At 53.6% G+C, this 15,335-nt stretch overlaps 1 protein-coding gene across 3 annotated transcripts in view; it reads right to left on the minus strand.

Annotated features, from left to right (window-relative positions):
- Positions 1–14,660, minus strand: part of GDPD5 (glycerophosphodiester phosphodiesterase domain containing 5) — an 82,901-nt gene extending 68,241 nt beyond the window's left edge. For all 3 annotated transcript variants that reach the window (XM_064492723.1, XM_010989681.3, XM_064492726.1), the window contains exon 1: positions 13,898–14,660. The gene's annotated coding sequence lies outside the window, so the exon portion shown is untranslated. The remainder of the gene's footprint in view (positions 1–13,897) is intronic.
- Positions 14,661–15,335: the final 675 nt, after the last annotated feature.

Genomic DNA, 15,335 nt, shown 5'->3' on the forward strand with positions numbered 1-15,335 from the left:
TCTTAGATGCGTCTTGGCATTTCCAAACGCTGGCTCTGTGCCTGGCACACAGGAGATGTCTGAGATATGTTCCTTTGGTGGATGAAAGAATCAAAGTATCTCTACCGTCTACTCCCCCCACCCCTACCTGAAACTCCACCATTATTACCAATTCTTTCTTGGGGCTAAACAGTGCTCCCTGGGTTCCTCTCTCAAAATGCAAGCTGCCCTGGGAAAGAAATGAGCTCTAGCTGGAGGCTTCCTTGAAAAATGGGAAAGTTAAGGTCTGCTGATCAGCCCTCTGAAGTGTTATCTCTGGGCTATCAGTCACAGACCCTGCTCTGTGACAAAGGAGCTGCATGTTCACACAGGCTTGGGAACGTTTGGTGGCACCAGGCCACGTGCTGGGTATCCCTCATTCGTATCAACCTATTAAAGGCCCTGAGAAGTCCTGTTTTGACTTACGTGAACTCGTGAACTCGAATTTTCCATATCTGTATGTGCCTTAGGACCCATTACCATCCCAGGGAACCAGGGCTCCCCAGAGCACAGTCTGGGAGGTGTGGACTAGATGGCGTGCCCAAGTCCAATGCAGGACATGCATGTGCACTATAGGGTATTTGTGGCTGGCACCCAGCCAAGCCCATACTTCCCTGCGCTGATCATTCTACAGAGGCAGAAGGTCCCACCCAAACCACCAACAACACTTCTTTGTGACAGAGCACTAAATGAATGGGGCATCGTGCAGCTGCAAACAGAGCACAGAGGATGGAACAGGTAACAGGCCAGGCTGGAGACCCCAGTTCCCATTGCCATGCTGTGCTCACTGCTGGCCACTGGGCAGGGGACCTCCTCCTGCTGAGCTCTGCTTTCACTGTCTGCAAAACAGAGATAATGCTGTTCTCAGGGCTGTTGTGAAAATGCGGTGTGGTACTGCAGGCAGAAGCAGATTATAAACTGTAAAGTCCTGTACTGGCATTTGCTATATACATCATTATTTCCCTGCATGTGCTGCCAGGAGGGTGTGTCAAGTTTTGATTGCTCACAAGCCACTGCAGAGGTCCTCCAATCAGGATGGACAGATTGGATGGATGGAAGGAAGGAATCCCTAGTAAGACCTGGGATCAACAAATGGCTGGTTGAATAGTTATGCATGAATGAATCAATGAACCAATTCCAATAAACTCAACTGCTCCATTTCTTAGTCAACTGGTAGAAGAAGCAAATTAGGAAATATCCACAATAAGAGCAAGAGAGGAGGAAAAGAGGTGCTGGGCTGCTGGAGGCGGGTCTGCGGGCAGCAGAATGAAGGGTCGGGGTGAAAAAAGGCAGAAACCTACAAAGTCAGAAAATGGTGCTGAAGGGGCACAGCAGCCCAGGGTCACTGGGTGCAGGGACAGCTGGTCTCCCAGCAGAGCAGTCAGTGTTCACAAGGCCCACCCCTGAGAGGTTAAACTGTGGGCGTCATGCTGAGAAAGGAAGTAATCAATTCTTTTCACAAAGATTTCTATCCAAAACTATAAAAGGGTTGTTTTTAAAAGGAATAGGGAACAGAAGGAAGCCTTAGGGACGCAAGCCTCAGCTGTCTGAAAAAATACTTACATTTTTTTCCCTTTTTTTATTTTGTTTTGGATTTTGAGGGGGAGGGGGTGGTAATTAGTTTTTTTTTTTTTTAATGGAGGTACTGGGGATTGAACCCAGGACCCCATGCTTACTAAGCAAGCACTCCACCACTGAGCTATACCCTCCTTGCTTCCTTACATTTTTATACTAACTTATCAACATATTCATGCACAGGACAAACATTTTTAAAGTGCCTCCTGTGTGCCAGGCAAGTGCTATTAGGTGCTGGGGGAGGGGGACACAAGGCCTCATCAGACAGTGTCACACATCAAAGACTTGGATAGATAAATGAGGTGCTGGGTCACTTGAGGAAAGAGTAGGTGATGGAGGGAAACAAAAAAGCCGTAGACAGGAAGCTTGGAGGACCAAACTAAATCCCCACATGACCTCAGGCAAGTCACCCTCATTCCCTGAGTCTCCATGTTCCTGTCCATCAAATGGGGCATATAACAAAAATCACAGAAGCTACTACATTGCACCAGGCACTAGACCAGTAGTTACAGACCTTGTCTCACCTCATGTACACAGCCAGCAAGACAGCTGTTGCTTTACTTTGTGGGGGAAGATGGTCCCTTTCACAGATGAGCAAACTGAGGCTCAGCTGGTTACTTGTATGCCCAAGGGCAGAGCTGGTGAGAGCCGGAATTTAACCCCAGGTTTGTCTGACTCCAGAGCTCACTGTCTCCTACCTTCCCCAACACGTCCCGCACTGCTCTCACAGATTGCCATGAGGATTCGGTGACATCATGGATATCAAACTGCTTTGTAAAGGTAAACGATCTTGTCTCCAAAGCCAACAAGAAATCAGTCTCAACCCTCTATGAAAGCAAACGCTGAAGTTCACAGGGCACTCAGATCTGGCAGCAGCCCAGGACTCCTGGTTCCTGATCCCTCCACCTCCTTGGCCCCAGCAGCGCCAGGAGCCTCATCTAACTCTACACAGCCCATGGGGCCCCTCTCAGAAACGACCTCATTCCTGACCATCCACCTCCGCTGCCCCGCTATGCTCGACACCTCCAGGCTCCTTCACCCCACCAATGGGCCAGTTGCCTCATCGATCAGAGCCTAGGGTTTCCCACCCACAAAATGAGGGATTAAAGCAGAACTCACGTAGGAAAGGATCTGCTCCAAAGAGGGACTCACAAATATGACTGAACTTTTGTTGGATGAGTTTAACTGGGTGGGTAGGACGAAATCCAGGCTCTCAAAATCCCTGGCTGAGGAGGAAGGCACTACCCCACCCACAAGGAATCCTCCACTATACCTTAAACTCCTCACCTGGCCTGAGAGGTGAACTCAGCTCCTACCACCACTACCACCACCAGCAGGACCCTAATCTGCCAGCTTCCCAGGGTAATTGGGGCCCAGGTAAGTGAGAGAGAGGAAAGGGGGCTTCAGATGAACCGCATTTATCTTTACTGGAGACACCTGGGCCCTGGGCCACAGACATCCTCATAGGCCTAACATGGCCCAGAGAAGCTGCTAACTGGCTTCAGGCCACCCAGCAAATCAGAAGGCAAGTGGGTGCTGTGACCCAAGCATTCTAGGCCCAACCCAGGGCTCCCCACTGCCCTAGAGTCACTCCTTTTGCAGCGTGGATCAAGCGCAGAGAACAGTGAGTATAGTCAAGATGATGCACCCACCCCACCCGACGCTGGTCAGGAGGCACTGGCCATTGACAGCTGTACCCCCAAGAAGCAAGTTGAAAACCAGCAGCTAGTTGCTCCATTCCCTGCCTCACTCACTGCAGATACTGACAGGGCAGATTTGTACAGAGAATGGGCTCAGTCTGCCTCTGCAGAGTCCTCAAGAAGAGGAAGGAGGTTCCAGTTGCAGCATAATGGATTTAAATTAGACACCAGAAAGAACTTCCGGAGGCAGTATTAAAAATGACAGGGCACCGAGAAAGGGAGCAGGATGAAAGCGGTTGCAGAGTCTCTTCTAAAAGACAAGATGCTATCTCACTCATTATGTCATTTTAGCTTCAAAACAGACCTGAAAGGTAAGTGTGGCTGCCCATGTTTTCTAGATGAGCAACTGATGCTCAGAGAGGGTAAGTGACTTGGCCAGTGTCTTCAAAGCTCTGCTCTGAAGAAGCAGAGCTGGGCTTCAAAGCCAGGACTGACTCAGAAGACTGCACATCTCTCTTCTCTGGAAGGCCTCTGAGATCGAGATCAAGGCACCACCACACCCACCACAGGCATCTTACCGCCCATCTTCAGACGCTCAGTGGTGGCCAGTTATAAAGAAAGGGCTCTGCGTTCCCGGCCTGCCCAGCTGCCCCCAAGATGCTATGCCCTGGAGCCTCAAGGTGCTTTCCATGTAATGTGCCCGACACCTCTTCTGTCTCACTATGCACCTCAGCTCCCCTGACATCAGCCTACCCGTGGCCTTTGTCCCACTCTGGAGATAAGGCTGTCCCTGGCAAGGCCACCCTGGAAGCCACCTGTAGCCTGATGTGTGTGTGTTGGGGGGAGAGTTGCTGTCTTCTCTGCAGCAACAGGGTAGACAGGAGGCCTGGCTCCCCCAGATGCACTCAGTGCTTCACACATCACTGCCCTGGTCCTGGAAGGGCTGAGCCCCATCCCACCACTGCGGAAATGGAAGGTCATAGCAACCAAGACACTTGCCCACCATTAAAGTATAAGGAATAATTCAATAGGAAACTGAGCCAGGATTCAAACCCAGGTCTGCCTGATTCCAGAAGCCAAATGTGCCCCCAGCACATCACTGTACCTGTGAGCGCCTGCTGTGTGGTCTGCTCACCATGACCCCTGGGGCCATGCCTCCTGGCCTTATGCTTACCCTTCCCCCTTCCTAAAATACCTTTCCTGTCCAGTTTGGGCCAGTGGAGGTCCTAGTCTAACTTCAAGACTCATTTCAAATGCCCCCTTCTCCGTGAAGCTTCCCTGATTTCTCATTCTCCTCCGAGTTTCTCTGTTCTCACTTGTCTCCTGCTCGTAGCTGCCAGACCTGCCCCGTGAGGAAGAGACCTAGACTGTGTCCCAACCACTCCCCTCCACCCCAGCCTTGGGGCTCCTCCAGGGCAGCGACACCCGAGTCCTCTTGCTCCCAGCTCCCAGCACACACTTTGGGGCAGAACTTGGGGACCTCTCGTCCAACTGCTTTCTTCCACAGAGGGGACACTGAGTCTTGATAGAATGAGAGGCCACTTCTCCCACTTCTCACAGGACCTGGTTTGCAGGAGAGGGCTTGGGGGAGGGGAGGATAGCTGACAGGTGTGTGTCAACAACGTGGCAAGGTTGCGGGGAAGTGTCACAGCCTCATTACTGGGGCAAAGTCTAGACTGAGGGCGGTGATGGTCCCCATCCTCTCATTAAAGGTCCGGCCACACCGTCAGTTCTGGGCTTTCACTGTATTATTTGGGATAATGGTAAAGGCTGTCATTTACTGGGCACTTCCTGCTTGCCAGGCACCGTCTGAAGCACTTTTTGTTTATTCACTAAATCTTCACAACAACCCTACAAAGTACTTCCTGTTATTCCCATTTCCAAGATGAGGAAACTGAGGCACAGAGAGATTAAGGGGCACACTGTTTTGTTCCCCAGCCATATTACGGCAGAGTCAGGACTGCAGGATAAAGTCTGGTTTCAGAGCCTATGTTCTAACCACTACTCTCCATTGCCTGACAAAGATGGACAGAGACACAGGATGGAAAAAACTCAGAGCCAGGTCCTCAGTGGACTGGTGGTGGCAGAGCTGAATCAAGTGATGGGGATAGCGGCCGGGGGCCTAGGCACCAATCTCAAAGGGGTGATAAGGAAAGATGGGTGCCCCCTGAACTCCTCTCCCTGAGGGGACTGCGGCTGTTGGGATGCCTTGGTTCGTCTCTGGGGTCGGGGCTGAGACCCCCTTCATAAGGGATATGCTCAAGTACCAAGAGATGAGCCTTAAACTGCATCCTAAGGAGGGTGAGTCCACAGACCCCACTGCTTTTGACCAAGAGAGTGAGGAACATCTTCCGTTTGCCTCTCTGGGCCTGGACCACTCTGCGTGGAGTCATGGAGGCTGATCTCAATGGATTGCACTGGGCTACGTGCCGCTGGAGGTTTACCTAGTAGGAGGCCCCCATGGGAGACCGAAGGAAGAAAGAGAGTTGAGGTTTTATTCCCTAACCAGGTCTCCTAGGCTGACTGGGTCACTCACCTGCAGGACACAGCTGCTGTCCACACAGCTGACCACTTCCTCCCCTGGCATCTGCAGCCCTGGGCAGTGGCTGCCCCCGGGTACTGCCCTCCCTTTGTTGGTTTGCCACACTCCACTCCCGGGCAGCTCACCCTGGGCTGATGCACCCTCTCTGGCTGGGCCAGAGCAGGATCACGGGCTGCCGCCAATGACCCCATTTTTGCAGTCTTTCCTCAAACAGAGCCTCCTCTCAATGTGCACAGAACAAATGATTGCAGAATAGTGGTTTGCAGGGGTGCTGTTACTAAGCATACAGGTCTCTACTGTCTCCGCCTGGCCTGGCCCAGCATGCGGAACAGGTTGGGGGCAGGGAGCAGGACTGGGCCACGAAGGGCAGGAGGCTGAGTTCAGTGAGGCAGTCACAGCCAGTGTGAGTGCTCACCATACGGCAGGCACTGTGCGCTACACGCCAAGCACTCCATTCGCCTCTCAGAACCCTGCAAGGAGGTACACCCTATTTATGCATTTTATGGAAGAGAAAACTGGTGCTCAAAAACCTGAAATGACTCACCCAGAGTCATAATGCCAGTAAATGACAAAGCCAGGACTCAAATGCAACTTTCTCTGCCTCCAAAACACATCCTGGTAACTACCTTGAAAGAATTTTATTGGTTTGGCTTTCAGCAGAGGCAGCTGACGTAAGTGGGGTCAATTACTGGTGAGGGCCACACAGAGGCCTCCCATGTCTCCCCAGTACCCTCCCCTGGATGAAAAAAAAAACCCTCTGACATTCTTCAGTTCTCCCAGGTGGGACGGAAGCCCTGAGCAGGCAGTGCAATTGGGTGTTTAGGTTGGAAAAACAAGCAGATTCAGACAAGGCTTCATTGTTAAGGAGAGCTTGACGCTTTGGCCATTAAAACAAAACCAAGCAAGATAAAATGCTTGCTGCCTTGTCTTATCTCTTAGAAAGAAGGCAGACAGGGAAAGGCCCCCACACTGGGTGTTGATCCCCAACCACCCATCAGCCTCCACCTCAGAGACCCAGCCTCAGGTGGCCCGGGCAGTAGAAAGAGCACTGCACGGGGAGTCCAGGGTCTGAGTCCAGCCAAGCTCTGCCACTGTCTGCGAACTTCTGCTGCACACGGCCAGCGGGTCCAGCACTGCACTGGTGCTTTCTGTGCCCAGCCTCGTTTGGTCTCTCTGGCCTTTCCAGAGAGAGATTATTGTTATTTCTGTTTTCAGATGAGGATGCTCAGGCTCAGAGAAGACACCCAAGCAGGGAGGAGAGAAGTGCTGGAACCCAGGTTTACCAGATTGCAAGGTCTTTCCACTCCCCTGCTTCTCCAGGGAGAGCAGTATCGCAGAGGAGGGAGCAGCCCGGAAGTGCAGGTATCGTGCTGGAAATGCTGTAGGAGCCACACTGCAAGGGGTGGCCAGGTGGTTCTCAATCTTGGCTGCACGTTGACATCACCTGGGGAGCTTTAAAAACTACTGATACCTGGGTCTTGCCTCAGATTGTGAGGTGGGAGCAGGCAGGACTCTTAAAATTTTCCTAAATCATTCTAATTTGTGCAGCGAATTTAAGACCCATGGGCCCAGATGCCCACTACAGCCTCTCCTCCCTCACAAGCTTCCCACCCCACTCCTCTTGAAGGAAAGAAGGGCTTTGTTACTCTGACACCATTTTACAAAAGGGACAAAAACCAGGCAACACGTAAGGGACGAGGTCATGTCCTCAAGGCCCCACAACCAGCCATGACTGCAGGCAGCATGAGATGACCCGGACTTCAGGGTGCCTCTGGGTTGAACTCTTTGAAGATACTTGGGGGGTCTTGGCTCCCTTGTCAGTGGAAGAAAACTTTCACTTTGAGCCTCCTGGGTGGGAGAGTGAGATGAATTCTTCATGGCATTTTTTTTTTTTTCAAATAGAGGCCACTCATTCAAAAGCTAAACAGCTGTGGGATTAATGCTGGAAGACCACCTCTGCCGGAGGGTGTGCCTTGGGAGCAAGAAGATAAAAGAACTCTGAGCAAGGCCTGTTTATTCTTTTCTGTAGGAGATTTTGTCCCAGGCCTGAGAAGAGCTGGGACCCTCAGACCTAGGCCCACACTTCCTCCCCACCTGCCTTCCTTGTACCCTCCAAGCAGATTGTCACAGATGGCGAGATAGCGTGGGGTGGTAGGAAGAGGCATGCCTGTGGAGTCCAGCAGAACTAGGGTCTGCCCAAGCTCTCCTCCTAGACAGCTACCCTGGGACAGGAACCAGTCCCCTCTGAGTTCATGCCTAGTGCTGACCTCACAGTGGTGCTGAGGTGCGTGTGCGTGCATATGTGTTAAACAATTCTTTCAAATTCAGCTCCGGGACCACCACCTCCGGGAAGCCTTTTCCGACTTCCTCCCCACCCAGCACTGGACAACCCCAGCCCCTGGCCTTCCCTGCCATATTCTGTCTATTCTGTGTTGGCACTGCTGCCTCCCCTCCCCACTGGACCGCTCATTCATTCATTGCACAGAGCAGCTGCCTCTGCCTGGGATTCATTCCATTCGTCCTTCCTTAGCACCTGTCCTACCAGACTCTGCTTCGTGCTCCAGGTACAGGTAACAACAGCTAACATGCATCAAGTGTTTGTTATGTGCTGGGTAGTTTTCTGAGTGCTTTACACATATAACTCATTTAATCCTCACCACAAACATCATTGTTCCCATTTTACAGATGGGGAAACTGAGGCCCAAAGAGGTTACATCACCTGCCCGAGTCACACGGCTAGTAAGTGTGCACTTGGGCTGTGATTTGAGCATTACCCTCTACCCACCATCCAAGGATGTCGATGGGACCAGTCGCCGCCCTGAGAGCTCATTCTTTACAATTTGGAAGTTTTGGATCTGTGTTTACTTGTTTAGTGTCTGTTTTCCCTAAAGACCAAAATCTCCAAACGTGTTACATTTTGGATGTGTGTGTGTGAGAGGGAGAAAGAGGGAGACCAAACGAATGCTGCTTCCCCTGAAGGAAGGACTCACTCTGCAGCATCTGCTACCTAGACCCCAGATCGGCTCTCCCAGTCATTCCTGCTGCTAAGGCCTGAGAAGAACCAGGTCCCTGGACATCCTGGTCCTGCTCCCTGCCTAACTTAGCTTGGGGCCTGCCCAGTGGGAAGGTGGTGGGAATCACAGCTCTGCAAATCCCATCTGACAGTATGACAGCAAAGTGTCCTCCTCTGGGAAGCCCTCCCTGCCTGCCTGGCACACCCCACTCCTGGCATCACTAGCTGGACTCTTCCATCAGCTTCTTACTGAGTCACTCAATCTTGAAGCTACTGAGGGGACAGGCAAGGGGACTCTTGCTGAAGGAGCACCCGCCTGTGTGTCAGGCCTGACACCTGCCTCCCATTGTCTCATCCAACCCCCACAACACTGTGATTAACAGCCCCATTTTATAGGGAAAGAAATAGAGGTACAAAGTGAGCAAATTGCCCAAGGGGTAGCTCACACTACCTGTCCCAGATAGGGGTGGGGCGGCCACTTTGTGCCACGCACGCTGCTGGGCACTCGGAGGGTTGGGACGGCAGAGAATCTACTTCTGACTGGCTAACAAGGGAAGCAGACCTGCCCAAGCCCAATCCACAGACCACAGTCGGTGAGCGAGGGCTGTGGATCTATGAGGGAGGAATCCTGGAAGCTTCTAGAAGGAGGCATCTTCAGGCCTGGCTAGATTCCTCACTGCTCCACTCCCATGACCACCACAGGAGGAAGGGCAAGCCTTGGTTTACAAAGCTCTGGTGCCCCAAGGGTACCGCCTTGGAGGCTGTGAAAGGAGAAGCAGCTGCCCAGCCAGCTGCCCTGCCAATGACCCCCCTGTGGCTGAGCCAGCCCTGCCAACCTGGCCTGGCCCAGCCAGCTCCCAATCACAGGGTCTCCTCTGCCCAGCTAATGACCGTGCTGCCAGCAGCCCAGGCCACCACCCTCCTTCGGGGGAGGCAGCAGCTAACTACAGAGCCTGCTGGCCCAGACAGCGACCGGGCCAAAAATCACAGTCACTTGTCACACCACATCCTCTGGCCCTGATGCTGTGGTCTCCTCCCCTACCTTCCAGGGTCACAAAGGACACTGCAGAAGGCTGGAGCTCTGGAAGCTCAGACACCACCCCATTCACCATAGACCCGGGAAAAAGACCACAGAGAGGGGCTGATTCACCCCAAATCACACAGCCAGCCAGTGCAGGGCCCAGGGTCCCCTGCACAACTCAGCACTGCCCTTCCTTAACCTGAGAAGGTTCATTTCTAGGCTTTTTACACATGCAGTGTGCTCTCCTGCTACTTGGGTGGAGTTGAAGAGGCAGGACATCTTCTAAGAGCTGTCTGTTTGGTCACAGATAAGAGCACACTCTTGATTCCTCACTCCCCATTGTCTAGCTGTGTGACCTTGAGCAAGACAATGTACCTCTCTGAGCCCCCGTTTCTGAGGCCTAACAGTAGCTACCTCCCAGAGCTGTGAATGAGATCCTCTGTAAAGAGCTTAGCACAGTGTCTGGCTCAGAATAAAAACTCAAGAGCATTAGCAACAGTTCACATCACCATCACAGTATTATTAAATGAGCATGTGGACGCATTTTACAAACTGTAAAATGTGATGCGATGGTAGGTATTGTTTGTAACTATTACTGTGACATGTTAAAGATTCAGAGGGGGTGTGATCAGAGGGCTAGGTAATCCAGGAATGTTTCTGGGGGAATTTATGACCTGAGTTGGGCCCTGTCAGACAGGGAGGTGAGCTGAGAAAAAGGCGGTATGGATGGTGTGGATGATGGGAGGAACCCTTTAAATAAAGGGGCCACAGGTGATGTGTTTAGGAGATAATGACGAGCAATGACCAGGAGTCCACACAGTGGCTGCGGTGGGCAAAGCCTTGAATGTACAACAAAGAGACCTGGTCTCCATCTTACTGGCAAGGAGTCACAAGGGGCTCTGAATGGGGACCTCATGATGCTTTCTGCAGTGTGAATTCTGTCTGACGCTCAAAGTCCTCAACCATCTGATCACCCATCCCTCTTCTCCAAACCCCCTTCTAACCCCACAGATCCATTATCACCCCGGAGTTCTTCCCACTTCCCTGCTTATTACACTTTCCCATCTTCCCTGCCATTAGCCCACCTCATGGTTCATGTTCACCGTGAAGCACCCTTTCATTAAGTGCCTATCGTGCCATCTGCTTTACATATATGACCTCACAGTCACCATAACTACCCTCACTTTACAGAGGAACCTGAGGCCTGGCAGGGTCAGGTGTCCTGCTCACAGTCTCACAGTGGGTAAGTGGCACAGCCAGGATTCTATCTTGAACTGTCAGGACCACTACTCTCTAGCCCCAGCCCAGGCACCTTTCTCCTTAATAAAGCCTTCCTGGTTACTCCAGTCCCTAAGAGCCTCCTCTCCTCACAACCCCTCCCCATTCATTTGGAATCAGAGGCCCACAGCTTGATCCTTGTTCTTCTAGCTTGGTTTTCATTGTTTCCCGTCAGTCCACCTTGCCCCTGATAAGAGAGCTGGGGTGGATAACAGGTCACTTTCTTCCTATCCCTCCTTCCCCTGTATCTAAGACTTCTAGCACTAACAGGAACCACCTGCCTCCTCTGGTGGGATTCAGAAGCTCAGCTGAACATAGAGTAATTTCCCTGAGACTGCCTCCCAGTGAGGGGAGCCATAAATTATTCACTGCACCTTTGTGCCTAGGGAGGCCAGAGGGAATGAACACCAGTTCCCCACAACCCCAAAGGAAGCCAGCAGCCCTGGGGTGGGGGGCCAGAATCCAGAGCCCCTTGCCAGGGTCCCCAGGCAGATTCTAGAGGACTGTGGGACCAGGGACGTGGTACAAGGGAGCCTGACCCATACAGGGGTCTCAGCTGAACAAACCAGGCCTTTGAACCTGTAACAGTAGCTTGCATTCCAATCTAAGGCAAATCTTAGAATGTCCCAGGATTTCCTGATCAAAATTCAAGCTTCCTTGTCTTCTAGGGAAGGAAACAGATATTTGGTCACACACTGTATATTTATATCTCATTTAAACCTCACAACAACCTTGTTAAGGAGGAATTCTAATTTATAGAGAAGCAGCTGGGGCTCAGAGGAGTGAAGTGACTTGCCCAACGCCACATGGCCAGTGGGAGGAATCAAAGCAGATGTATGCCGCCTGGTCCGCTGACTCACCGCGGCTAGCCCAAGCCGCTTAGCGCACTCCATTGAGAGCTAGTCACCACACTGCCTTTTCCATCTGGGTAACTTCCAGGGCACCTTAGTCGGCACTCAATTCCTGAAGCAAACTCAAAAGGCCCTGAGCAGGTGGTTTCAACCTCTCTGAGCCTCAGTTTCCCACACGAGGTAGCCATTAATAACAAGCCCAGTCTTGGTAAACACACACAAAAAAACTCTTCAGCACTTGACAGTGTGTTGGATGTGATGGTCCCATTATCTGAGCAAGTAACACACAGCCTGCCTTGACCCCATTTAACAGGTGAGGCTTGGAGCCATAGATGGATCCAAGAGGTCCCAGATGGCCCTCCAGCCCTGTTCTGCCTCACTCCAGATTCCCACCACACCATGAAACGAGATCACAGGTGTGAAATTATCTCATCAAAGAGGAGCTTTGTTTAGTTGCAGGGATTATTATGAGAATTTGAATCCCCATGGATGGTGGTGATATTGGGGGAATCCCAAGTCCCTCAGTCACTTTCTCTTCTGGTTCCCCCCACCCCCTCACCCCCAGGGACTGAGCTTCCAGGCTTCAGCTGACCTCTCCACCCTCCCCCACCTCCCAGGGGCTTTCCAAGGTGGTTTCCCCTAGACTCCAGGAAGCTGGGCAAAGCAGGGATTAACTAGTCCCAGCCAAGGCCACAGGGCTCAGACAGAGGCCACGTTCCCCCTCACCCCTGAACAACAGCCCACAGAGGCCATGCCAAGCTCTCTTTCACAACACTCCTCTCTCTGTACAGCCCCAGGGTGCAAGAGAAGTAGTCCCTGCTTGGGAATCCAGACACCAGAGACTGTGCCCCCAGCCCTGAGGTCTTGTGCAAGCCCCTCCCCTCCTGGACCAGAGGTGTCTTGCAGGTTCCCCTGCCCCGGAGAGGCTGAGGTCAGACCCTTAGTCTGGGGCAAAGGCTGTGGGGCTGCTGGGATGTCTGACGCCCCAGCACCAACCACACAGACTCTCACAACAGCTTCATACATGGTCACCCAGACCTCACATCAGGGGTGGGGAAAGCCCCAGCCACCCACCCAGAAGACGCTAACTAGGGAGGTGGGTGGACACCTTGAAAGATGTTTGGGAAGGTTTTCTCAAGTGTACTTCTGGTTCAATTACTCACTCACTTTAGGACCCCAACAATTGCCCTGAGCCCAGGCCTCAGTGTCCCCCTTACTATTGTGAAGGATGTGAGCTGCGGAGTGCTGAGGGGGCTCATCTCCAGTTCTGATGGGCTCTGACTTGGGGTCCTCTACAGAGTGTTCTCCCAGCAGATAAGCAGAGTCTCAGGGCCTCCGGAGTGTCTTAGAGACACTGGAGTCTGGCACACAGGGGAAGGGGCAGCTGCTCTCGGACAGGGAGGCTTCTCACCTCTGCTCTCAACTCTGGGTCATCTTTCCCGGGAGGTGAAATGGCCATGGAGTGGGAGGGAAAGAGGCCAGAGGAAACCACTTCCCCAGCCTCAGGATCAGCTCTCAGATGCCCCAGTGGCCCCACCTTGACACCTCCCCTCTACCTCCTGCCTGGCGGCTCAGCACGTCCTTTCTTTTCCTCCCCACTCTCCGCTCCTTTCCCTCTCCAGTCTAACAGTCAATCCTCCCCAGTCTCAGCCTGAGTGAAAAGGGCAGATCACTCAACCCTGCTGAAACTGTTTCCCCATCTATAAGCACACAGCACCTTTTATCTCACGGAGTAGTAGCGAGACATTTGAGGGATTATTTGCGCAAGGGTGGGGCGCGGACCCACACACAATGGGCGTTCAATATGTGCCCGTTTTCTCCCTTTCCCCGCTCCCTTTCCTAAGCCCCCTCCTAGCCAGTTCCAGCTGCAGCTGTGCCCCGCGCACGCCCGCAGGTGGCCCAGGCGCTACCCGGATGGGGTCGGAGACCGCCCTTGCCCGGCATCCGGGGCTCTCTCACCTGCAGCTTTCGGCTCTCTCCTGTGTTTTCTTCGGAGCAATCGCTCAGCCCTCAAACTGGGGCAGCAGGAAGGCGGCAGCTCTGGCTCGCAGCACCAGCCTGGTCCGGTTCAGTCCGACTGGGACCCCTCACAGTGCTCTGAACGGGGACTGGGGCTTCCCGGACGTTCGCACGGTCCCAAGTCCTAAGCACCGAGTCGGAGGCAGCTTAAGGTTAGGGTTTCGGCGAACCAGAGTCTGGGGGCGTCAGGGCTCCTTTGCACTCTGCCTTAACCCTGGGCGGAGGGCCGGGGGCTCCGACACACACTACAGAAAGGCTGGGAACGAGCCCGTAACCATGGAGCCGTATGGTGGGCCAAGAGCGTCCCGCCCCGGTGCACTGGATCAGGGTCAGGGGCTCGGGGCGTCCCGGCTACACGACCAGGACCGCGGACCAGGGAGCGTCCCGGCGGAACCCGGGGCTGGGGCAGGCAGGGCAGGGCGCCGGCAAAAAGGCTCGGAGCCGCGGCGGCCGGCGCCCGGCGGGTAAGTCTTCCTAGGTCCGGACTCGGCTCGCTCTGCGAAGTGGGGCGGTCCTCGGCGTGGCAGCTGAGTCCAGAGCTCCAGGTCGCGGCTCCACTTCCTTCTCTTTCTCCGGCTCTCTCGCCGCTCGCTCAGTCTCGCGCCGCAGCGGCTACCACAGCCGCTGTCATCCCTGCCGCCCACCCCCAACAGGAGCTGCAGCTCGAACCTGAGCCGAGCTGAGCCGAGGCAGCGCCGCCCAACGCCGGGGCTCCCGAGTGGGGCGGAACCAGCCCGCGGCCCCGCCCCACCCGGGCTACAGGCAAGGGGCGGGGCACGCTCCAGATCCCCTTCCCTGGTCCCGCGCCGTCGGGCAGCGGGAGCCAATCGGAGAGTGGGAAAGGAGCGGAGCTCTGCGGAACTTGGACTCTACCTCCGAGAGGGCGGGCCATAAATGGAGAGGTGCGGCTGGACAGAGGACAATGAGGGGGAGAGGGGGTTAAAGAGCTGAGCGGGGGATCCGGATGTAGGGAGAGGTGGGGTGCTGCCACGGAGGTGGAGGAGTCATGGGGTAGGAACAGGGGTCGGGGTAGGAAAAAGCAGGGTGGAGGCTAGGTGAGTTATCGGCCTTCGGGACTGGTGGGACACACCCTCGCGGTACTCCTCTCCCTCCCCAGCTTCTAGGGCTTAACGCAAGGTGAGTATTGGATGGCATGAAATATTCAAATTTCAGGAATCGGTGAAAAATAAGTTTGGAAACAAAGAGCAGATCTTTCTTCAACATTTCCCCATTCCCAGCGCCCATCCGCGGGGAAGAGCGTCGCTGTCAGTTCTAAAAATAAGAAACCAAGAGCAGAGGTGTGTGAGGACCACACACACAAACAAACACACACACACACATTCTCGCGCTCTCTCTCCTTGTCTCGGTTTCTGCCGTG

This window comes from Camelus dromedarius, chromosome 12, assembly GCF_036321535.1.
Source record: "Camelus dromedarius isolate mCamDro1 chromosome 12, mCamDro1.pat, whole genome shotgun sequence".
NCBI classification, from domain to species: Eukaryota; Metazoa; Chordata; class Mammalia; order Artiodactyla; family Camelidae; genus Camelus; species Camelus dromedarius.